Source organism: Bos mutus, chromosome 3, assembly GCF_027580195.1.
Source record: "Bos mutus isolate GX-2022 chromosome 3, NWIPB_WYAK_1.1, whole genome shotgun sequence".
NCBI lineage: Eukaryota > Metazoa > Chordata > Mammalia > Artiodactyla > Bovidae > Bos > Bos mutus.
In genome coordinates, this window is record NC_091619.1 from 118117302 (window position 1) to 118140882 (window position 23581).

General features: G+C 54.6%; 1 long non-coding RNA gene across 1 annotated transcript; it reads left to right on the plus strand.

The window, feature by feature from the left end:
• The first annotated feature begins 1198 nt into the window (after positions 1 to 1198).
• On the plus strand, positions 1199 to 23181 carry LOC138987278 (uncharacterized). Its single transcript, XR_011463786.1, has 3 exons — positions 1199 to 1401; positions 15738 to 21439; positions 21628 to 23181. It is a non-coding gene; the product is annotated as an uncharacterized lncRNA (long non-coding RNA).
• Positions 23182 to 23581: the final 400 nt, after the last annotated feature.

Here is a 23581-nt window from a genome sequence, read left to right on the forward strand (position 1 = left end):
AAAATCAACCCGTTTCAAACTAACAGCCCTACTTTAAAGGCATGGATGATGTTCTGCTGAAACTAAATTCTGATGTTGAGTTTAATCACCAGTGTGTCTTCTGGCTTCTTTATGTCTTATTGTGTCTGCCTGGATATTATGATTTCAGATACACAAATCATCATTCAAGTCTGTCTCATTATCATCAGTGCTATTTACCATTTTTAATAGCTTGTTCATTTTACCAGTGGATACATCCTACTCGTGGGGCAGTCAGCCGAGTGATGCACCCCAGATTCTGCGCTGAAGGGTGAAGACATCCGCTCCAAGGAGACTTTGCTGTCCTGTTTACTGCTCTGAGACCCATGACGCTGGTTCCTTCCTGACCCACCTGTCTTACCAGTTCTCAACCGGGTGTGTTTATGGGGAATGCTGCTACTCCAGGCTAGAAGGCCCCTTCTCAGGCCGTCCTGGAGTGAGCAAGGTGGGGTGAGAGCCGGGAGGACTGCCCCAGGTGCTGGGTGCTGCTGTTTGGCGCCGGGTTGGGGATATATCACCAAGGTCAGGAAGCTGAGCAGGAAGTGGGGCACTCATCCAGGTGGACGTCCAGCTCCCATGCGCTCAGATGAACTTGTCAATGACAGCAAAGCTCCTGCCTGAGTGCCACTGCGCTCTGCTCCACGTGTTCACTAGACACACATCCGTCAGCTACTGCTGTGTGACAACCACTCCCCACTTCCGCAGGCTTGCAGACAGGGCCACCTCCCAACTTCCTTCCCCACTTCCTCCACCTGGACCCCTGAGCCCGCATCTCATGTCGCCCCAAGCAGCTCAGTCCCCCCATTTGCTCCTTTTCAGTTTCCTTTGAGGCTGAGCTGTGTTGGGACCAGACTGATCTGGTTTGTGGGAGTGTTTTCTGCTGTGATTTCCAAGAGCGTTTTTGGCTCTGAGCTCCAGGCCTCTGCCCTGCTGGGATGGCTGAAGCAAATTTAAGGATTTACTTTTATCAGGTTTGTGACGTGGGGACTGGAGCAGGGGGGCTTTCAGAGCTTGTCACGTGCATTTCTAGGGGATCTGGATTTTGTCCAAAAAGAGATTGAAGATCCAACCAGCTGGTCATGGGTGTTACCCTGAGGTCTGGTTCTGGGCGTTTAGCTCTGCCCATCCCCAGGACTCACACACATAAGACGCGCATCTCCCTTCCAGAATGTCCCTCCTGATGAGAGAAAAGGAGACTCGTGCGTGTCGACTCGGAGGAGGAGTAGGGGTGGGGGGCGGCCTCCCATGTCACAGGCTTCGCTGGGTGAGCCCCAGGCGATAGCAGCGCTCTCCCAGGCACACAGCCAGCTGCGTCCTTCCTGGCCCGGGACGACCCTGTGGATGGCAGACACCTCTGGGTGTGGACCTCAGAGATGGAGGAGGGTGAGTCCATTTTCATCGTAAACTTTTGGTCACAAAATTGCTTAACAGGCATGCGTGTTACTTTCCTGAGATAAAAACTACCTAAGAAGTGGGAATTCTAGAACAAAATCCCACACTTTGGAATATGCTGCAAATGTCTTGGAAGACACCGTGAAGTGTGACCTTGGCAGGTGACCCGTGTTTCCTCCTCCCCCCTGGTCTCTCTCCCCCGTCTCTCTTCTTCATTCTGTCTGGCTGAGGAGGAAAAATCTATCACTTTGCCCCTTGTGTCCTCACGTGACAGGGCACGTCCTCCCTTGCCGCTCCAAGCTCTTACACACGCCAAGACCCACGTGGTGTTTGACGGGCTCCCGCTTCAGAATTCACCTGGCATTGTTGGGTGTTTGGGTGATTTCAGTCTTCCGCCCCTCGTTGTTGCCCTGCCAGTGTGTGTTCTCAACTCTCCTCTTGCCTCCCGGCTATTTTAGTTTTTGGCAGAGTCCTTCAGATGGACTTGGTCTTGTGGGGATGAAGATGTTTTGGGACCAGACGCCTCAGGAGAGACCCCAGCAGACACCACCAGGGGAGGAGAGCTGGGGTCTTGGTGCAGCCATGGCAGGAAGTAAGGCTGAAACCAAGCAGCTGAGAGGAGAGAATCGGGACCTTTGGGGTAAATTGTTGAGATGTTGGTTGCCGTCTTCCATCCACCTGATGATTTAAACAGTAGAGTAAATGAACACATGGGTTGCCTCATTTAGAGGGACGGGAAGATGGGAAGGTGGCTGGGTTTTGGTTCTGAACCCATGTGGGTCTGGCTGTTGGCTCTTATGCTGAACTCAGGGCTCATAGTTAACAATCATTGTGTCCTGTTCTGATCGGGCGCCACCCTTTCAATCTGGGAAAGGCAGGGCCCATGGCCCCATGCGAGGGGCATCCCTGGGTGTGATGTCCCCGCTCTGAGTGCCCGGCCGGCCTCCTGGTCCCACCCTGGCCCAGACCCCTCTGCTTCTTATGAGCACACAGCCTGTTCACCGCTAAGTCCTTCACAGCCTGGCCACTACTGCGAATGGTTGCCACCTGTCAGCTCCCCTCTTTTATCACTGGGCAGCTCGTGCCTGTCCTTGGGTGCCCAGCAAGCTGACCATGAATGTGCACCTGTCTAAGGTTGGTACAGCCTTTAGTGGTGGGGAGGGGCTGACAGGTCAGTTACAGGAGCACAGATTCAAGTGCGGGGCCAGGCTCAAGACAGTTGTCTCCTTTGGACCAGAAGGGCTGGCCCTGTTCCTCAGGGGAGACCAGTGTCCTTTACCGTTGCAGCGTCTTCTGATCTGAGGGGACTTGGACCCTCTGCTGCCTCTTGGGGGCTGGAGAGGACCAGCAGGAGGCTGGGTCTGGGGTCTGTCTGCCCTGTGTCCCCCTGGGAGGGCGGTGGGGTCAGTCCCTGCTTGGGGTGCCACTGGCTGATGAGCCTCAGTGCCTGGTTTTACTTTAAAGGAACATGAAAAAGTCAGAGGCTGACACTGCCCTCCACTCTCTTGTGTAAGTGGGGTTCACGCTCACCATTGTTTTTCCTTGGGGGGAGACACAGGCAGCCCTGGGAGCTGACCGGCTGGTGTCCAGTCATGGGCAAGCACAGCCATTAGCGCCAGCCGATGCCTGGCCCGGCCGTCCTGACCACCTGAATTGGCCAGCATGTCCCATGAGCCCTTCAAGTGCATGAAGACCCCCCAGACTGCTGCCTGTGTTGGCTGCGTCCTGACTCAGGGAAAGAGTGAAGGGATTTTAGGCCTTGCACGTCCTTCCAAGATGGAGTAAAAGCAACCAGTTCACTCTCACACTGAAAACAACCACAAATAAGGGAAAAGTGTGAAACTAGTTTTATACACTGGGCACCAAGTAGTGAGAGGCAGTGGCCTCTGGGAGATGGAGAAAAACGAGGTGAGACCTACAGTTGGCACAGCTCTTCTCTTTGCCCCCCAAGAGACTGCAGGCCCTGGAGGAGGGGGTACTAACACTCACCTGGGGGAGCCGAGATGCTCAGACACCTGCAGAGGTTCCTCTGGAGTCTCTAGTGGAATGTTGACTGACATGTGCAGGTGAGGAAAGAAGTGTCAGAAGGATGAGTGCAAACGACTCTGAGACTCGCCTTGCCTGAGACTCACCTGGCCTGAGCATGTTTCCCACTGTCACTGGCCAGGATCATATTGGATAAAGAATCAGCAGCTTATGAGAAACTATAAATGAAGACATGAGCTGGTGAAAAGTAAAACATGGGGAAAGATACACTGGGCTGACACTAACCAAACAAAACCTGGACTTGCTCTGTTGACATCAGACTCCCCAGTAGAGACCATGACAGTCACTGAATACTCACCTATCAACAGCAGAAAACTCATTTCCAAGTGCACATGTGACATTTACAAAGACAGATTCTCTCTTGATTCATAAAACAAGTCTAAATAAGTAGAAAAAAGATCAAATCACACAAAGTATGTTCCATGACCACGATGGAACTAAATTAGAAATCAATATCACAAACTTATTGGAAAAATTCCAAAATTACTTGGAGACCAATAACACATTTATAACAACACGTGAGTCCAAGGAAAAATCATAAGGAAAATTAGAAAGTATTCCGAGCTAAACAAAATTGGAAATCAACACATCAAAGTCTGTGGAATGCCACTAATGCAGTACTTAGTGGGATTTACAGCACTAAACACCAGTTTGGAACTAAGGAAACTCTCAAATCAATGACCTTGGCTTCCACCTTAGAAAAAGGAAAAGGCATATTAAATACAAAGTAAGCAGAAAAAAGGAATAACAAAGACCTATAGGGAAAATCAATGAAGTAGAAAATAGAAAACAATAGAGAAAAATTAATGAAAATCAGGTTCTTTGAGATCAATGCAGTTGATAAATACTTTGTCAACAAAGGTCCATCTAGTCAAGGCTATGGCTTTTCCAGTAGTCAGGGTATGGATGTGAGAGTTGGTCCATAAAGAAAGCTGAGCACCGAAGAATTGATGCCTTTGAACTGTGGTGTTGGAGAAGACTCTTCAGAGTCCCTTGGACTGCAAGGAGATCCAACCAGTCCATCCTAAAGGAAATCAGTCCTGAATATTCATTAGAAGGACTGATGCTGAAGCTGAAGCTCTGATACTTTGGCCTCCTGATACAAAGAGCTGGCGCATTTGAAAAGACCCTGATGCTGGGAAAGATTGAAGGCGGGAGGAGAAGGGGACGACCGAGGATGAAATGGTTGGATGGCATCACTGACTCAATGGACATGAGTTTGAGTGAACTCTGAGAGTTGGTGATGGACAGGGATGCAGTCCATGGGGTTGCAAAGAGTCGGACATGACTGGGCGACTGAACCGAACTTAACTGAAAGAGAGGAAAGAGGAAAGAGTATCAGAGAGACAGACATCACTACAGACGCTACAGATAGGAAAGAAATGTTACGATCAACGGAGATTCTACAGCTTGGACGAAACGGGCAAAATCCTTGAACGACACAAACATGGACGAGGTGTCTTGCTCACGTGTAACCCTCCTTGATGGCTTGGTGGGTTGATTTCATTTCCTGTAGACTGAGTGTGTGGTTGTGACCGTGTGATTTCATGTGAGTGTGAGGCGAGAGCAGGGCAGCACCCCGCCACCCCACCGCAGGCTGTGATTCAGACCCAGTGCCTCCCCTGCTTGCTCAGCTCTCAGCTGAGAGTTGGTTTATCTCAGACCTGGTCCTTGGAATATTCTAGTGTACTGACCTGGGTTTGGGGCCATGTAGATTCTCCTCATGTGCAAACTGGCTTCCCTGCGGCTGAGGTGAGCTGGGATATTTTTGCTTTTGTTTGTGTTTAAGCAAAAGTACAAGTGCATCTGATGCTGGGAAAGATTGAAGGCAGGAGGAGAAGGGGACGACGGAGGATGAGCTGGTTGGATGGCATCACCAACTCAATGGACACGCTTTTGAGTAAAGTCTAGGACATGGGGATCAGACAGGGGAGCCTGGCGTGCTGCAGTCCATGGAGTCGCCAAGAGCTGGACGTGACTGAGTGACTTGGCATGTGCACGCACACAAGTGAACACACTTAGCTTCTGTCCAGGTTCTGACTTCCAGCAGAAGCTGATGAGCCCCGGCAGGAGGGCGAGGGGACTGGAAAAGGGGTCCCTTCTGTGAGCGGAGTGTCAGGCGGGAGCAGCCCAGGTGCCCCGGGTGAGTCCTCCCCCACATCCTGCCCCTCTAGGGAGCACTGTGGGAGCTAAGACCTGGTTGCCTGGAGGCCACGGGCATCTGGTGTGTGTGTGTGTGTGTGTTTAGTTGCTCAGTCGTGTCTGACTCTTTGCCACCCTTTGGACTGTAGCCCGCCAGGCTCCTCTGTCCACGAGATTCTCAGGCAAGAACACTGGAGTGGGCTGCCGTGTGCTCCTCTACTGGGCACCTGGACTTGCTTCCAGCCCAGGTATGCAGTAGGGGAAAGCATGGCACTCTTGTGGGCTCGGGGAAGGGACCCGGGCCCAGCTGTTCCCGCCTACTGTCTGGTCACAGACCACGGGGTGGCTGTGGGCTGGGCACACCCTGTTTCTGCTGGGATGGCAGCTAGGCCAGGCCCTGGCTCCCAAGATGCCAATCTTGTACCATGCAGTGCCCATCCATGCCACCCTGCCATGGGTGCCATGACTGCGTGTGGACAGACAGCAGGCGTTCAGTGACCTCTTGTCGCTGGCCTCACAGTCTCGGCTCCGATCTGCTGCCTGCACTGAGGCCCCGTGCTGGGGTGACAGTGGAGACCCCGTGTCTGCAAGGTGTGAGGGGCCCCATCACCCTCTCCCAGCCGCCCACCTCGCTTTTCAACCTGCGTAGCAGGTGTGCCATCTGTGGTGCTTCCTGGGAGTCAAGTTTTCCTTCAGAAGCTCACCTTGCGCTCCCGGCCCCGCTGGGCCCCCCCAGACCCCTGGCCCTGCAACCTTCCACCCCTGCGGCCCCCCCCGGACCACATCCCCCCACCCCTTGGCCTGGCCTTCTCCCGGGAAGTGGCTCTCTGATCTCAGTTCCCATTTCTCAGGCAGTGTCAGATCTCCCACTGAGGGCTGGTTGGGAGGGGGCTCTGGCCCCCGCCCCCCACACCCTGGCTTTGCGCCGTGACCCTGGGTAGGGGAGGAAACTGCATCCTTACAGAAATGGTGCATGGTGGACTCTGGGGACGGGGCTGCCCGCAGGCCCAGGTGGGCTGTCACGACACTTCTGGCCCTGGGTGGCAGGTCCCGGAGTCCCAGCCTGTGTGTGTGGTGGGCTCTGGGGACAGGGCTGCCTGCAGGCCCGGGTGGGCTGTCACGACACTTCTGGCCCTGGGTGGCAGGTCCCGGAGTCCCAGCCTGTGTGTGTGGTGGGCTCTGGGGACAGGGCTGCCTGCAGGCCCGGGTGGGCTGTCGCCACACTCCTGGCTCTGGGCGCCTGGCTAGGACCTGCACTTCTGGGCCAGGGGTCAGGTTAGCGCCGGCCCTACTCGGCCTCCCTGCGCACCCTGGTCTGATGTTTCCCACTCAGTTCAGCAGGGCAGGTGGGCGGGAGTGGTCTGTTGTCTCCTCTCAGCTGCTCCTGGGCCAACACCATGGCCTCCATGTTGGGGCCAGAGCACTGGGGCCAGGGAGAGGGTCTGGGGGGCCCCTGACCCTTCCGGATGCCCTGCGGCCATGGCGGAGTGTGCTGGGAGCCCTCAGAGACCGTCTAGGCCCACCTCTCCTGGACCCTGAGCCGAGTGAGGCCCCGGGTCCCTGGGCTTTGATGTCCAGAATGGAGGTTTCTCAGAAAACCCCAGGCTTTGGAGGTGGGGGCCCATTGGCAGTGGACCAGACATCCTACTCAGGAGCACAGTGGCCCGTGGAAGCAGTGGTGACCAGGCATCCCCCTCGGGAGCACAGTGGCCCGTGGAAGCAGTGGTGACCAGGCATCCCCCTCGGGAGCACAGTGGCCCGCGGAAGCAGTGGTGACCAGGCCTCCCTCTCTGGAGCACGGTGGCCCGCGGAAGCAGTGGTGACCAGGCGCCCCCCTCGGGAGCACGTGGACCCCCCCGGCAGCAGTGGTGACCAGGCGTCCCTCTCAGGAGCACAGTGGCCTGCGGAAGCAGTGGTGACCAGGCGTCCCTCTTAGGAGCACAGTGGCCCGTGGAAGCAGTGGTGACCAGGCGTCCCTCTCTGGAGCACGGTGGGCCCGCGGAAGCAGTGGTGACCAGGCGTCCCTCTCTGGAGCATGGTGGCCCCTCCGGCAGCAATGGTGACCAGGCGTCCCCCTCGGGAGCACGTGGACCCCCCCGGCAGCAGGAGTGACCAGGCGTCCCCCTCAGGAGCATGTGGGCCCCTGGCAGCAGGGGTGACCAGGTGTCCCCCTTGGGAGCATGGTGGCCCCGTGATAGCAGCAGCTGCGTTAGGCTCTCAGCCTGGGGCCCTGGCAGCCTCTCCTCTGGCGGGTCCCCCATGAGGGCCGTGCCTTGACCAGGCCAGCTGGCTTCATCTGGGAATGTCTGGAGTCACGCGCAGGCCACTCTGTGACTCAGGACAGCCACATTTGCCCCTGGTGGGGGACAGGGTGGCACAGGCTGCCCAGTCTGAGGAGCTGCTGACTCCAGAGTGGGTTTGCAGTGGGCGCATCCCACAGCCTCCGACTCCAGCAGGTGGATGGTACCGGCCACTGTGGGACATTCAGCCTCCACCCCGCCAAGCGGATGGTCAGCCCCAGGTCTGCGCCTGGGCACGGGGTAGGACCCTGGCCGCCGTGTGAGACGCTGTGATTAGCTAGCTTTTTCTCACCCAGTGCCTGGTTTAATGGCAGAAGCAAATATTTTGGTTGAAGCTCAGAGTGAGGCAGAGAAATTCATCTTGAAGTCATGCTGCAGAAAGCCACCCACACCGAGGGACGTTTGGAGGAAAACACGGCTCATGGAAACATTCCCAAGCGAGTGCTGAAACCACTTCAAAAAATGCATTCATGTTATTTTTAGAGTTTGTGCTGACAACTGTTTTATGTGAGCAGAGAGGGAACGCCATAGACATTAACAAAATGCTGTTTATTTTAGGTTTTTATTGCTTTTCTGCTCAAAAGAACACCATGAACTGAAGGAGTAACATGTTACTTGTCCCTGGAATGCTGTAAGTTTTCTTGTGACGTCAGAAGCTATTTTGGTTAATGAGATTCCCAGCTTGTCTCCAAGGAGAGGTGACTCCTCCAGGGCCTCCCGTGAGAGTCTTGCCTGCTGCCCAGCCCCCGCACCCAGAATCTGCAGACTTCCCACTTGGCTCCTCAGGGACACGAGCTTGTTCCCCGAGTGCTGCGTGTGCAGTGTCTGGATCTCCAAACTGGATGTATATTTCTCTGGAGAGGATCTGGTTCCTGCAGGGGCTCTGGGCCTGAAATGAGAACCAGGCCTGTGGCCCTCGGCCCCAAGGTGGCTACAGACTCTCCAGTGGGATGAGAAAAACAGCCCCACATCAGACTCAGAGGCCGAGGGACGCTCTCTGGAGGGGTTCTCAGCCCCCTGGCCACGTTCCTGGTCTAGAAGGTGGGGGGCTCCCTTGGTCTCAAGTTATTGTGTCAGATCATGAAGTCAAGGCAATCAAGAAGCCCGAGGGGCCCCCAGCCCAGTGGCTCCTCCAGGCTCTGCCTTCAGGGCACCAGAGCAAGGCTGAGGCAGGTGCCTTGGTGGATTAGATCCCCTGGCTCTTGATTGAACTGTGTGTGTGTGTGTCTGTGCGTGAGTGTGCTTGTGTTTATGCTACTATTAGACTCAGAGCAAAAATCCAAATGAGGGAAAACAATGGGAAATTGCTAAAGTGCACCTAGGTCCTTCCCTCGCCCCACAGGCGTCTCCACGGGCTGACGGCCCAGACGGCCAGGTGCTGGGGCACAGAGCTGCAGCCGCTTGCTGAGGGGGCAGCCCTTGAGGGCTGACCTGGTCCGGCCCCTGGGAGCCTGAGAAGAGGAGAGCCCGTCTGGACCCTCAGGGCCCATATCACCCGTGTGGCCGGCTCACTGGGCTGGGAGGCGGGGGGCCTGGGAGGTATGGACTGGTGCTGGTGTGGGCTCTGGGAGCTGCGTGTGTGCGCGTGCACGTGATGTGAGCATGCCCCCTGCGTCCTTCAGCCTCGTTCCTGTCACCTGCACCCGGGGTCTGGTGTTGCTGCCCTCAGACTGTTCAGACCCCGAATGTGCACCCAGGGATGGGGAGGTGCACTCCCCGCTCCGACGGGAGGCTGGCGGCTCCCTCTTCATGGTGTATGGATGGGGCCGGTAGTCGGAAGGAAAGCAGAGTTGAGAGAGCAGTTTTGCTGAAAATTTTCAACTTGTTTAGAAGCAGGAAATGACGACTTGGGGGAAACCAGGTATCGCGGTATCCGAGCCTCAAGTGAGAGTGAAGCATTTCATCACACACAGCACGACACCCACCCCCATGTGTACATGTGTGTGAGACAACACAGGCGGTCCCTCCCAGTCCTCGCCTGTGTACAGGTGTGTGTGAGACAGCACGGGCCGTCCCTCCAGGTCCTCGGCAATGTGTACATGTGTGTGTGAGACAGCACGGGCGGTCCATCCCGGTCCTCGCCTGTGTACATGTGTGTGTGAGACAACACAGCTGGCTCCTCCCAGTCCTCGTCTGTGTACACGTGTGTGTGAGACAACACAGCTGGTCCGTCCCAGTCCTCACCTGTGTACATGTGTGTGTGAGACAGCATGGGCGGTCCCTCCCGGTCCTCGCCTGTGTACATGTGTGTGTGAGACAGCACGGGCCGTCCCTCCAGGTCCTCGGCAATGTGTATGTGTGTGTGTGAGACAGCATGGGCAGTCCGTCCCGGTCCTCGCCTGTGTACACGTGTGTGTGAGACAACACGGACGCTGTGTCCTGGTCCTCGCCTGTGTACACGTGTGTGTGAGACAGCACAGGCAGTCCTTCCAGGTCCTCCTGGGGCAGCAGCACCCAGGCGGGGCTGGGGGCTGTGGTGGCAGGTGTCGTGCAGACAGTTTAACCCCAGCTCCACGTGGTCCACCTCAGCCCTGGGACGAGTGGGGTGGCCGTCCTGGGAGGGAGGCTCTCTAACAGCCTTGGACTCTGATTACAGGCCCCCCAGGGGCTTTGACTGCCCCCAGCAGCCCCACTCAGCCCCCTGGGATCCCACCCGTGGGTCTCCTGTGGGTGGCATGGTCTGAACAGCTGCAGTCCATGCTTCCATTTTCAAAAGAAAGAAAAAATCTCAGTCATTGTCACATCTTCGTGGGTGTCTGACTTTCTGAATAATCCACTGGATCAAACGAGAAATCACAGGAAAATTGGAAAACAAAGTGAAGTGAATAGAAATGAAATGCAACATTTCAACAAGTACAGGATGAAGTTAAAGTAGTTTTAGAGGGAAATTTCTGTACCACATTTTTATGTTTGAAAAGAGAAAAATCAGAATCAATGACGCAACTTCAACCAGAAGAGGCTGGAAAAATTGAGTACATTTATCTTGAACTGAGTAGAAGGAAGAAAATAATAAAGCCAATATATTGATTATATTTAGAAAACAAGTAAACGGTAAAATCAGAGATAGACAAAGAATTAAAAAAATCAATGATCACAAATGCTGGTTGTTTGAAAAAGTCACACAAGTCGCTGCACTTGCAGTGGAATAACCAAGGCAGAGCCTGTTGATTTTACCCCAACTGCGAACTTCCTGCCTTCTTGTGGCTTCTTTGTCTGTGGCTGTGGGGTATCTTTTCTGGTGGGTTTCAGTGATTTTTGTCAATGGCTGCTCAGCAGGTAGTTGTGATTTTGCTGCTTTCACGGAGGCAGTGAGCTCACATCCTTCTGTATCACTGTCTTGGCTCCATTCTCCCAAACTTGCTGTGAAGAGGGGGCCCTGGGGGACTGCGGTGTCTCTGAAGGGCACGATGGAAACTGGACTCAGCTGCCGCTGCAGGAAGGCTCTCCTGCTGCCACAGACAGACGTGAGGGTTCTCTGCAGTCACTCTGTCCTGAAGGACCTGCGTGTCCTTGGCCTGATTTACCTTCCTCACATGATGGTAGCTTGTTGTCAGCACGAAGGCCACCTTCAGAATCCTCCTCTCCCTCAGGTGCTGCCCCCAGGCCCCTCCCATGGGTGCTGCCCTCATCTACCCGTCCTTCCATCTGTCTCTCCACCCATCCATCCTTCCATCCTTCCTTCCATCCTTCCTTCCATCCATCTGTCTCTCCATCCATCTCTCCATCCATCCATCCATCCATCCTTCCTTCCTTCCATCCATCCATCCTTCCTTCCATCCATCCATCCATCATCCCATTTGTGGATCCATCCATCTCTCTATCTAGCAATTATGATTATTTACATGCCCTTTTTGGTCATAAGTGACTGTCTTTCTCGGTTAAGTGCTGGGTGATAGAATGGATGATTGATCTAACACGCTTACTATGGGTAATTCCCCTCAAAGAGCACATTGAAAACTTCTTAAAAACAAAATCACCTCAGCAGTTTGGCCAAAGATAACAGACAAATGTGCTGATTTTGGGGGAAATTAGACCCCCTGCCGAGGGCCAGTGCCAGCACGGAGTACTGCACAGATGAGGTGGAAAATACGATTAGAGTGGAAAACACCTCCTCCTGGAGGAGGCTGCAGCTTCTCGCCTCACCCTTGCACTTCTTTTTTTTTTTTCCTTTTAATTTTCCAAGGCGACTTGTATTTTTACTCTAGGGAGTACAGACCACTATGGAAAGTATTGACAAATGCACTGCATTAAAATTAAGCACTTGTGTTCATACCCTGCCCCCATCAAAAAGAACTAAAGAAGGTATTCAAAGCAGCATCGCAGGTAAAAGGAAATGCGCAGTGCGGCGAGTCTCAGCGCCTCACAGCAGGCTCGAGCCTGGGAGGCGGCTCTGCTGCTGTTCCGTCACTAAGTCGTGTCGGACTCTGTGGCCCCACGACCGCAGCACACACTCAGGCTCCTCTGTCCTTCACTGTCTCCTGGACTTTGCTCAGGTTTGTGTCTACTCAGTCTCACCACTGCATTTCTATGCAGTTCTGGCGAGTTAGTGCCCAGGCCGGCCCCTGCCCTGGGACCAGTCCCGTCCATGCGGTGGACTTGCAGCTGAGCCTCCACGAGTACCGAGGCTATGTTCATCTCTGTTCAAAGCCCAGCCCTCAAGGGCGGTGCCTCTCGGTGAGGAAGGGGCCTCTGTGTGGCTGGAGGTGGTCCTTTCAAGAAAGCCTCCACCAGTGTCATAAACAGCAGCGGAAGGCTGCCTTTTACACACACTCCTGTCCTCAGAACGCGCCCTTGGCTTTTCCACCTTATTAGTCATGAATGAAAACACACGACAGTCTAGGATGAACAAAGTGAAGCTACAGAAACAAAAAGTAAAAGAATTAAGAAAACCAAGGTCAAAGGCAGTCTGGAATTTCCAAGCGTATATAAATTTTTTCTTTTCTATTGGTTGCTGCAGGAAACTGTGAAGCACATAAAAATCCACAGGAAGTTGGGAAGATGTCTCATCACCAGCCCAGCAGCAGTGCTGGTGCTTTTTAAAAAGCTGCTGTAGACTGACACACATATGAGGGATCACAGCGTAATATGCGCCTGGCGGGAGGCCAGCCTGGAGTGAGCCGATCCTACAGCAGGAAGATCCTGGGATTGCCCCAGGAAACGTGGTCCCGCATGCTGGGAGCTTCTGGTAGCCTCGGGCTGGGACCCCTGTGCCCCAACTGTGCAGGCGACTCTCCAGTGATGACATCCAAAGATAAATGAAGGGTCCAGGTGTCCATATCATCAGTCTGAACCTCCCTCCCAGGGCGGTGGTTCCCAGGAGGCTGCTGTCCCCTGCGCCCGTCCGGACCTGCCCACGCCCTTCTTGGCCCGGGGCCGGCCCGGCTGGAGAGGGTCTCCTGTGGTCTCTGTGGCTTGTCTCCCCAGTGCGCCCCCCAGTCTCTCTGTTGCCGATGGTTTGTCGTCAGGCTTGGCCGGTTTCACGTGGTCGGGTGCTTCTGCCTTTCCCTGAGTGCCCACTGAGTCTGACCACAGCTGGAGGAGCCCTTCTCCTCCCAGGAGCAACCACGGCTCCTTGCCTTTTCTTCTGGGACCTTATGGCTTTGTCTGGACACTCATGCCACGGGCACTCTGGCTGCTTTACTCTGCGGTCTGAGGGTGGCCCTGGTCTGATTTTGCTTCAGCGGCCGGCCAGGCTTCTCATTGGCATTTCTCCAAAACCTCTTGCTCTTCTTGCACTGAGTTCAAGCGCCACTTTGTCCTTCACTCGGCTGTGAGCAAGGGGTTAGCTTTCCCTGACTAGCTGTTACACGACTCTCATTTTTTTAGGATGAGTTCCAAATCTCCATCTGGTGTACTTTCTTTTTTCTGGAAGAGCATCTTTCACCTTTTTGTTTTGTAATGAGAATCTGCTGGTGATGATTTTTTTTGGCCTGAGAAGTTACTATTTCATTTGAGTTAAAAAACATTAAAAACTATTTCTGTCGTCTTGGCTGCACTCTGCGTTCGAGGTGGGCTTCTTGTTGCGGTGGCCTCTCTTGTTTCAGAACACGGCCCTCAGGCGTGTGGGCTGCGGTAGCTGTGCCCCCAGGCTCGAGAGCCCAGGCTCAGTAGCTGCGGTGCACGGGCTTCACTGCTCTGTGGATCTTCCAGGACCAAGGATGAAGCCCTGTGTCCCCGCCCTGGCAGATGAATTCTTAACTGCTGGACCTCCAGGGAAGTCCTCATCTTATTGTCGATGGGCAGACTGGCAGCGGTTTTCTCTCTATGCTGTAAACATCTGGCTTCTTTCCCAGAACCTCGGGCCACGTCTGTCTGTGGTGCGCCCCGATCTCCGCCTCCTCGTGGGTTCTGTGGGGAAGCCTCTGCGCTGTGAGGCTCAGGGGCTTTGTGGGCTTGTCTCCTTTCCGAGGGGTCGCACACCTGTGCCTAGGGCCGCTCAGCGCTGGGAAGCACTTCCCCTCATAGTTTGTTTGGTTTTATGATTGTCTGTAGTGAGAGACTAAGTCTCACTCTTGTTAAGGCATCTTAGCTAAACATGGAAGTTCCTATTCACTTTTTGAATGTCTTTTAAAATTTATAATGAGAAAAAATAAGCCGGCAGTGTATAGAGTGCTTAGTCTGTGAAGTTAAACAACAGTTTCACCTTCTTAATGTGGAAATTAGTGGTGTTTTACTTACAGAGCATCACGGCTTTGTTCTTACACAAGCTCCTGGATGGAATCAGGTGTGCAAGCACAAACGCTGCAGGCTGGGATTGTGTTTCCTTATCAGTTCACGTGTCCCAAGCACGTGCTCTTGGCAGATAAATGTTTCCTTGCATAGAAACAGAAACAGCAAAACATCAGCACGAGGTCGAACAAGCCCTTCTTCTCAAAGGCCACAGACACAGCTAGATTCTGAAGATGACTGACACAGGAGAACAGGTCAGCGCCTCGGCTTTGGAGCACGCGGAGAGCTGTCCACGATGGGGGTCGCGGCTGCAGCCCCTTCTTCAGGAACAGAGAGGTGATATTTCATAACCGCATCGTGGGTAAAGATGCCAAAGCTGAATGGCCAGTGAAACCCTGCGGGGTTGCTTGCTCTGTGTGAGCAACGGATCTCCCTGACTTGTGAATCGGATGCATCAGCTTGTCGCGTGTGCGGGCTGACACGCTGTTCCCCACGGTCCCAGCCTGCTCCCCGCCTGGGTGCCCTAGCTGAAGCAGGGGTGCTTGCTTTTTCTCGGTTGTTCCCCAAGGTTTTCTGGGTGACGTGAACTTGGTCGCAGGGCCTGGGCGCCCGTCAGATGCACATGGGCTGGTTTCCTGTCTTGTGCTGGTCTTGTCCCCCTGCAGCCAGGGGCAGAGACAGACCACGTGCTCCCGGACGTGGCCCTTAAACAGTCAGACCCTCCTGTTGACAGGAAGTTAGCATGTCATGGTAGCATGTTAACATGTCATGCCACGTCAACCTAGCATAAACACGGACTACATCCTGAAAACTCTTATCAAAGAGGAAGGAGTCATGAATCACAATTCTGGAAAGCTATTTTGGTTGACGTTGGGCTGGTATTACTCATTACTTGTGGGCGGATATCAGAGATGCAAAAATTCCATCTTCCCCTGAGGGCTGTACTACGTGTTTCCATCCCATGGTGGGAATGTCTCAGGTACAAACACGTGCGTGCTAAGTCGCTCAGTGGTGTCTGGCTCTGTGTGACTCCGTGGACTGTAGCCCGCCAGACTCCTCCGTCCATGGGGTTCTCCAGGCAAGGACACTGCAGTGGCTGCATGCCCTCCTCCAGGGGTCTTCCTGACCCAGGGCTCAAGCCTGCATCTCTTATGTCTCTTGCATTTGCAGGTGGGTTCTTTACCAGCAGCGCCACCTGGAACCTGTGAAGCTTCAGGGCAGGCGCACGGTGGGGTGAGCCCAGGGTGACAGAAGGGTTTGGAAGAGAAGAGACTTCCAGGAGTTTCCGAGATGAAGGTAGCTTTCTGTTTCTGGAGGGACATGGACTCTGCTCAAAGGTCTGGCCTCGTGGCATCAGAGCGTTCGAGGAGGAGAAATGCTCTTTGGGGCGGCGATGGACACCGTCTGCCTTCACTGTGTCCTCGGTGAGAGCTGCTGATTTCCCTCCTTGGTGTCTGATGCTACCATAACTGTTTCTTAGTCTGTCTTCCACAGAACTGTTAACTTGTTTTCTTCAAGAGTCCTCGATAATTTGACTCACAATCGTTAAAACTTGCGTTTCCCACGGCAAATATGAGAAGCAGAGGACAGACAGAGGCTGGTGGTGCCGGTGTAAGTCAGCCACTGAATCTGGGCCCCTCACAAGCTTGCCGCCTGCCCGGAACCTGGGGCTGAATTACGAGCACCTGTGACTGAGCTGACCCATCACCTGCTGTCGTCCTGCAGTGCTCACGCCTAGTTTGTGAGTGCAAAGCAAAGACGCGATCAGGACGACCCTGCCATCACGGCGACAAACCAAAGCGGGGCTGGGGCTGCAGGGAGGCCTGCTGCTCTGGCACCTAGCATCACGTGCCCTCCTGGAGGGCAGCTAGCCGTCCTGTGGAGATTTCCCGTCATTTCTGGCTGTGCCCCAGCCCTCTGTGGCCTCTCCGTGGTCATCTGCACAGCGCTGGACCCGAGCACTGGCTCCTTGCGGCATCCAGCCCAGAGCTGCATGGCCAGTGCTTCCCTAGCGGCCACGTGAAGCTTAAGTCAGAAGCCAACCTGGTGTGACCCGGGCCCTCCTCCCGCGGCCCCAGCTCCAGCCTCCTCCAGGCCTGAGCGGCTGCGTCCAGAGGACTCCAGGTTGTGTGGACACGCGGGGTGTGGCGCCTGACCCCTTCTTCATGTGAGCCTGTGCCCAACCTGCCCCTGACACCAGGCCAGGGCCTGTCCTGCTTCTGTGCTGCTCTCTGGGGGCTTCAGCCCGGGTTTTGGTCAGCATGGTTGGGGGCTGCCAGGCTGGGCCTGGAGAAGCCGAGTCAGGGCCCTTCACTGCTCAGACAGGAGTGCCTGCTGAGCCCAGGGCAGAGGAAGGAGGCGAGCGGTAGGGAGTGTCTGAGAGCAGATGCTGGAGGGTGGGCAGGGAGGCCTGGGGTAGGAGAGGTCTGGGCTGCTCAGTCGTCTGGAGCGACAGGAGGAACCAGGAGGGAAGGGGCTCCTCACTGCAGGCCTGGGGGGCAGCAGTCAGTGCCCCGCTCCCCCTCGGCCTGCTCCCTCCTGGGTGGGTGCGTGGACTGTGCTGTCTGCTCCATGCTGAGCTCTGTGAGGGACCCCAGCCGACCTCATCCCAGACCACACCCGGTCCTCCCCAAAGGTCACCCGGATGTGGCTAAAGGTGGCAGACTTGGGGGTTCTTGGGGGGCTTGTGGCTCAAGGAGGCAGACTGGATGGTGTCTCGGGGCCCATGGCTCCCCTTTTGGGAATTTCTAACACAAGCTTCCCTGGTGGTTCAGAGGGTAAAGCATTTGCCTGCAATGCAGGAGACCTGGGTTTGATCCCTGGGTTCGGAAGATGCTCTGGAGAAGGAAATGGCAACCTACTCCAGTATGCTGGCCTGGAGAATCCCATGGACTATATAGTCTGCAGGTTCGCAAAGAGTCGGACACGACTGAGTGACTTCACTTTCTTTTCTCTTTCTTTCTAACACACGTTCACTTCAGGTCTCGGACTTTTGTGCCACTGCGCTCTCATTTTTTTGAAAAAAGATCTCTGTCTACTCTCTCTGGCTTGCCTTGTCATTTTGGAAAGCTGGCTGTTTCTATCACTCCCTGTTTGTCACTTTGGTTCCAGGGGTGGATCTGGAGGGTCAGGGAGTGGCGGCAACAGGGCATCTGATTCTTGGCCCCGTGGGCTGGGGTGGCTGTGGGCTGGGGGCCGTGGGCTGGGCAGCCGTGGGCTGGGGTGGCCGTGGGCTGGGCGGCCATGGGCAGCACTTTTCTGGGTCAAATGTGCCAGTGTCCCTGCACAGTCTCTGGAGGCCACTCACAGGCGCCCTGCAGACAGTAGGTCAAGGCCCACATCTGTGAGCTCTTCCTGTGAGTCACAGGTCAAGGGTGGTCAGGCCCTCTGGCCAGGGCCTTGCGTGGGTGACAGGGAGGGGTGGGCTCTGATCCGAGGTCTGGGGCGAGTCCCCTCTGTCTGCAGGCTCCCCCAGCATGGGCACAGCTCAGCTCCTCACCGTCATGGGACTGAGGTGGCTTCCTGGCTGTCCAGCCTCTGTCCCTTCAAACCAGCGATGGTGGGCAGAGTCCTTCTCACCACCCAGCGTCTCTGACCCCTTTCAGAGGGCAGAGAAAACAGTGCTCCTTGTCTGCTGGGGTCCGTGTCACAGGTCAGACCCTCTGGACCGTCTGGGACACAGTCCCAACCTCAGGTCTCTGGTCTTAGTCACTTCCTCAGCGTCCTTTGGCCCTGAGAGGGGACATATCCACAGGTCCAGGGATTGGGACGTGGAGTGGGCCTGTCGGCGGACCGGAAGCCCATAAACAGGGCAACATCCAGGGAATCCAACGCACAGCCACCGAGAGCATCTGGGGAGAAAACAGAGCAGCTCGCCGGTCACCTGCAGGTGGCTGGTTCCACCTACAGACCAGGTAACGAGCCGGAAAGGACGGCTTGTTCGTGCCAGGACCGGGGGCTCCTGGAGGCTTGGCCCTTCATCCCTCGGGGGGCTCAGCCGCTCTTCAGGGGTGGAGAGGGATGCGGACCTGGGGAGGACACAGGCCTCTTGGCTAAGCGGAAGGCTTGGGCGATGTGGGCAGGAGCTTGTTCTGCTGGGTCCTTAACGTCTGTGGCGGTGACGCAGGGTTTTTAAGCTTATGTCTATTACATGGTGCTAAGATCTCCGCCAACTGGCTGAACTGGCTAAACTGTTGCCCCTTCAGGATCAGGAGTTAGAGTCTGGGCTTCGGTCTTCTGGGTAAAGTTTACTGTGGGCTCTGGCTCTATCAGAAGCCACTCTGACTTCCATGGATGTCAGCGGAAAACAGAATTCACTTCACTGTGATTGAACATAAACCTTAGTCCACCATCTTCCAGCCATTTCGCGAAATAAGAGCCAATCCGTGTCAGGTTTTGTAGAACAGTGACTGGTAATTATCCTTGGCTGAATAAATGGGTCCACTTTGTGCAGTGCATGCCTTCCTGCATCTAGATTTCATTCTCTCTCCCTCCGGATTTTTAGCCTAAAAGTCTTAAGTGAAGTCAGTCAGGTTTTGGAGAATGAGGAGCCACCAATGGCAGGGTTTTCAAGGTTTTGGGACAAAGCCCTTCTCAGGAGCTGTTGTTGTCAAACAAACAGGACGGGCGGTGGGGAAACAGAATGAGCCCTGACCTCCCAGGGGCAATGAGATTCTTGGAGTGCTTGCTTGTTGCTCGCTCATCTTAGACACTCTGGACGCAGAAAGTTCTGGGTGTGGGGCTGCCTGTCCCCACAGGGTGCGGGTCTTGGGCTGGTGGTCCCTGTCTGGTGGGAGATGGAGTCTCCCTGGTCTGAATGGTGGGAAGCCGTCTGCTTGTGAGAGTGGGGGAGCAGCCAGTGTCTGGGGGCCTCGGTGGCCTGATGGGGAGAGGGGAGCAGTGACCGAAGGCCCATCCTCCTGCCTGTTACTGCCTGGCAGACCCAGGCTGCCTGGGAGCCGCCTGCCCTGCCTAAGGATGTGGCCTTTGGATGCTTTGTGAAGCCTCTCTTATACTTGACTAAACCCTTGCTGGCCTTATGATCTAGGCCACGGACTTCAATGTTAGTGCCTCTCCAGGTGGGCCCATCACACCCAGGTCCTCCCAGGTTGGGATGGAAGCTCTGAGAGTGAGCATTGTGCCCCATCATCTCAGATGCTCTCACAGGACCAAGGGAGCATCTGGAGTTCCACGGATGCCTGTCAGCTGATTGAGTCACAGTTTACAGGCGGCATTAGGCAGGTGTATCAGTCAGCGCTGAGGAAGCAACACCATGTGACAAGCTGCCCGGATACTCTGGCTCACAAGAGGCACTTATTCTCACACTCGTGCAATGAATTTACCGCGTGTGTCTCACCCTCCTTGTCCTATGGCCACCTGGCCTTGCCCCTCCCCTGTGATGGAGCATAAGAGACAAAGCCACATGCGCATGTGTTAATGCATCTGTTCTTGGGACATCTGACAACATTTGATTGGCTGATGGAAATCTCATTGATGGGGCAGAAAACACATTGGAATCGTGCAGCTCGGGGAGCACACGCATGCCACATGACAAAGGGTGTGTGCACAAGTCTTCTCACAGAGGCAGACGGGACAGGACCAGAGACCCCATCTGTCTACTTGGGCAGGGAGGCAAAGGGGGCCAGGTCCAGCAAGCACCCTTGCTTCCTTCTGCTCTGGTTGCACCTGAGTTTTATATACACTGATCCCTGTAGCCCATCTTAGCAGAGTTGTGAGATGCTGATAAAAATCCGAGGATGAACAAACTTCAGGAGCCGGCTTCTGAAGCCCAGGCCTCTGACCTTGGAGCTTCTGTTAGAGCAGGAATCCTGATGCCTCGCTGTGTCCTTGGGATCCCGCTGGGTGCTGTGGGTGATGCCATGCTGACCGCAGCTGCTTCCTGCCCCTTCCCTTTCCAGGGGCAGCTACCCAGTTGGGGAGGGAGGGCTTGAGCCACAGCTCTGTACCTGCTTTTGTGAGGGGAATGTCCCAGGCCAGGGTTGACCAGGTGTCCTAGAGGGCAGGGCTGCTCCCTACCTCATTGTGCCCTGGGGCAGCCTCATCCACGAGGTTGGGAGGGTGACTGTTTCGGGACCACCGAGGTTGGTGCCTGATTGCTGAAGAAAGTCAGGTTTTCAAGAGTCTCCAGCTAAGTGCAGGAGATGCTCTGGGTCCTAGATGTGGTGTGAACTTCCTTCCTGTGCAGACCCTGATGGCCAGGAGCTCCGTGCTCAATTCCTGTATTTTATGACCTTATTATAGAACCTAATGTTTATCACCTTTGAAAGTCAGCCATTTGGAATATTCCGAGATGATGGATCCAGGAGTTTCCCAGCCTCCTCTCCTGTTCTCACTCCTGCCAGACCCAGCAGGATGGCCTCAACCTTCAGCCTCTGGCAGCCTCTTCTGTGAGGCCATCTAGGCGATGTGCCCCAGCCGTCACAGGGGATTTCTGCCCCAGGCACGTGGACCATTGGGATGACGTCTTCCTGAGAAGGCCCGGGCGGCCCTGGCCTGTGAGTGGCCTTAGCCCCATGGAGACTCCAGCAGAGCCCTGCCGGGCAGGAGGCCGTGCAGCCAGTGGATGCTCCCTGTGGTGCCCACAGCCCCGTGCGCCCAGCGAGGATGCCTGCTGTCCAGGATGACAGCCTCGTGTTAACAGTTAACTCAGACTTTGAACACGAGCTTGGTAAACGTTGTGCTGAGTCGGAAGGCCTGGAGACAAACATACAGGTTTTACCAGATGGCACGCTGGCATCGCAACGGTCCATAGATCTGAGTCTTCTTCTGTTGTTCACTGTGGTTCTCCTGGACCCCCAGACAGCACCTTAGTCTTCATTCTCTGCCAAGTCCTGCAAAGTGGACGTTAAGAGGTAGGTATTTAAAGTACTGAGCATTTGAAATGGTCACGTATTTTAGGAATAATATATTTTGTTACAACATATTTTTAGTCTCACTATTTTATTAACAGTATGACTTTGCATCCAATTTTCTAACAATGTATGATTTAAAAGTTTAAGTGGCAGAAATTGTTCCAATTTAACGTTTTATTCATCTGCAGGCTGAACATTTCAATCACTTCTCTGTGTGGCCGGGAGCCCCTGAAAATGCCTGTTGTGTGCACCTCGAGGGCCCCAGAGGCTCTCCTTCGGGGATGGGGTGAGGCTTGCTCCAGGCGGTGCAGCGCTTGCTTATGGAACCTCTGAAGCACATGGTGAGGGCTGATGTCAGTGCCTTCAGGTTTCCATAGTAACCCTGGCTCCCTGCATGGAACCCTCAGGCATGGACGTCGACCCCTGGACCCAGAGCCTCATCCAAGCAAAGGATGAGTGAGGAACATGGTTGGATCCGATGCCCCTCACCCTCCAGACCCGAGGGCGGCACCGAGGAGTGCTGCCCTGACAGGCTCTTCCCTGGCGGTCCTCTGGGGGCGCTCCTTCTTCTGCCGGGGTCCCACACGCCTCAGTGGGTGACGCAGTCCCTCCCATCGGCTGGTAAAGAATCCGCCTGCAATGCAGGAGACCCCAGTTTGATTCCTGGGTCAGGAAGATCCACTGGAGAAGGGGTAGGCTACCCATTTCAGTATTCTTGGGCTTCCCTTGTGGCTTTGCTGGTAAAGAATCCACCTGCAATGCAGGAGACCTGGGTTTGATCCCTGGGTTGGGGAGGTCCCCTGGAGAAGGGAAAGGCTACCCACTCCAGTATTCTGGCCTGGAGAATCCCATGGACTGTATAGTCTCTGGGGTCCAAGAGTTGGACATGGCTGATATAAGGTATATCAAGAACTATTTCCACTGTAGATTACATGAAAGAAACACTTTTATGTTGTAAAAATAAAGCTATCCTAAATTTAAATGGTAAAGAGCGTGTGTTGGTGGGAATGTAAATTGATGCAACCACTATGGAAAAAATTATGGTGGTCCCTCAAAATGTTAAAAACAGGATGACCTTAGGATCCAGCAACTTCACTTCTGGGTATTTTTCTGAGGAAAACAAAAACACTAACTTGAAAAGACACATGCTTTCTTATACTCACTGTAGCGCTGTTCACAAGAGTGAAGATAAGGAGTGACCTGAGTGCCCACTGACAGGTGGAAGGATAAAGAAGCTGTCGCACACGAACACGGTAGAACATTACCAACCATGAAAAGAATCAGAGCTTACCACCTGTGACAACGTGGATGGACCTGGAGGGTGTTATGCTAAGTGAAGTATTAGACAGAGAAAGACAAATAGTCTATGATTTCACTTATATGTGGAATCTAAAAACACAGCAAGCAAACAGAAATGGAAACAGACCCACAGATTCAGAGAAGGTGCAGGGGGTCGCCCGAGGGGAGAAGCTGCGGCAACGAGTGGCGCGGGTCACAGACCAGAGGCTCAGCCCTCCAGGCATAAAGCAACCGAGCCGCGTGCAGGCACCAGCCTCGGAACAACCCCGTGTGAAGGCAGACGGCAACTCGCCGTGCCGCGTTAGTCACGTGATAATGTCCACGAGGGTCTACCCTCTCTCTTGTACACCTGAAGCTGATACAGCTCTGTAAGTCAAATGTACTTCAAAAATGGCCCAACAGTTTGGAAACAGTGATTCGTTTCTCCCCTTCCTGGGAGACTACTTGGCAAATAGTGTTTAGTTTCAAAAGAAGCTGGGTAATAAAATACGTGTTATTCATGCTTTCTAATATTTGTGCGACACCTGCCCTTCTTCACGCTCGGATGCGCACGACAGTGGGTTTCGACAACGTTCCCCCAACCCCTACCCCTGTCCTGTAAACCACTTGGCCCGTGGAGATGTCGTGGACTTAGTTTAGTTCACTCAGCTGTTCTGTTAACTTGGCCAAATCATTCTAAGATCTGTCTCTTGGGGGTGGGGGCTGGTTGGTGGAGACTGGCCTGTGGAGACTGACCATGGCTCCATCAGTCCCCCTCCCATCAGGAGGGGACAGGGGACCACATGACAGTTCATCCCGCCCCTGGGCTGTCTGTCAGTGTCCCCCACGGTGGACCCACGGATG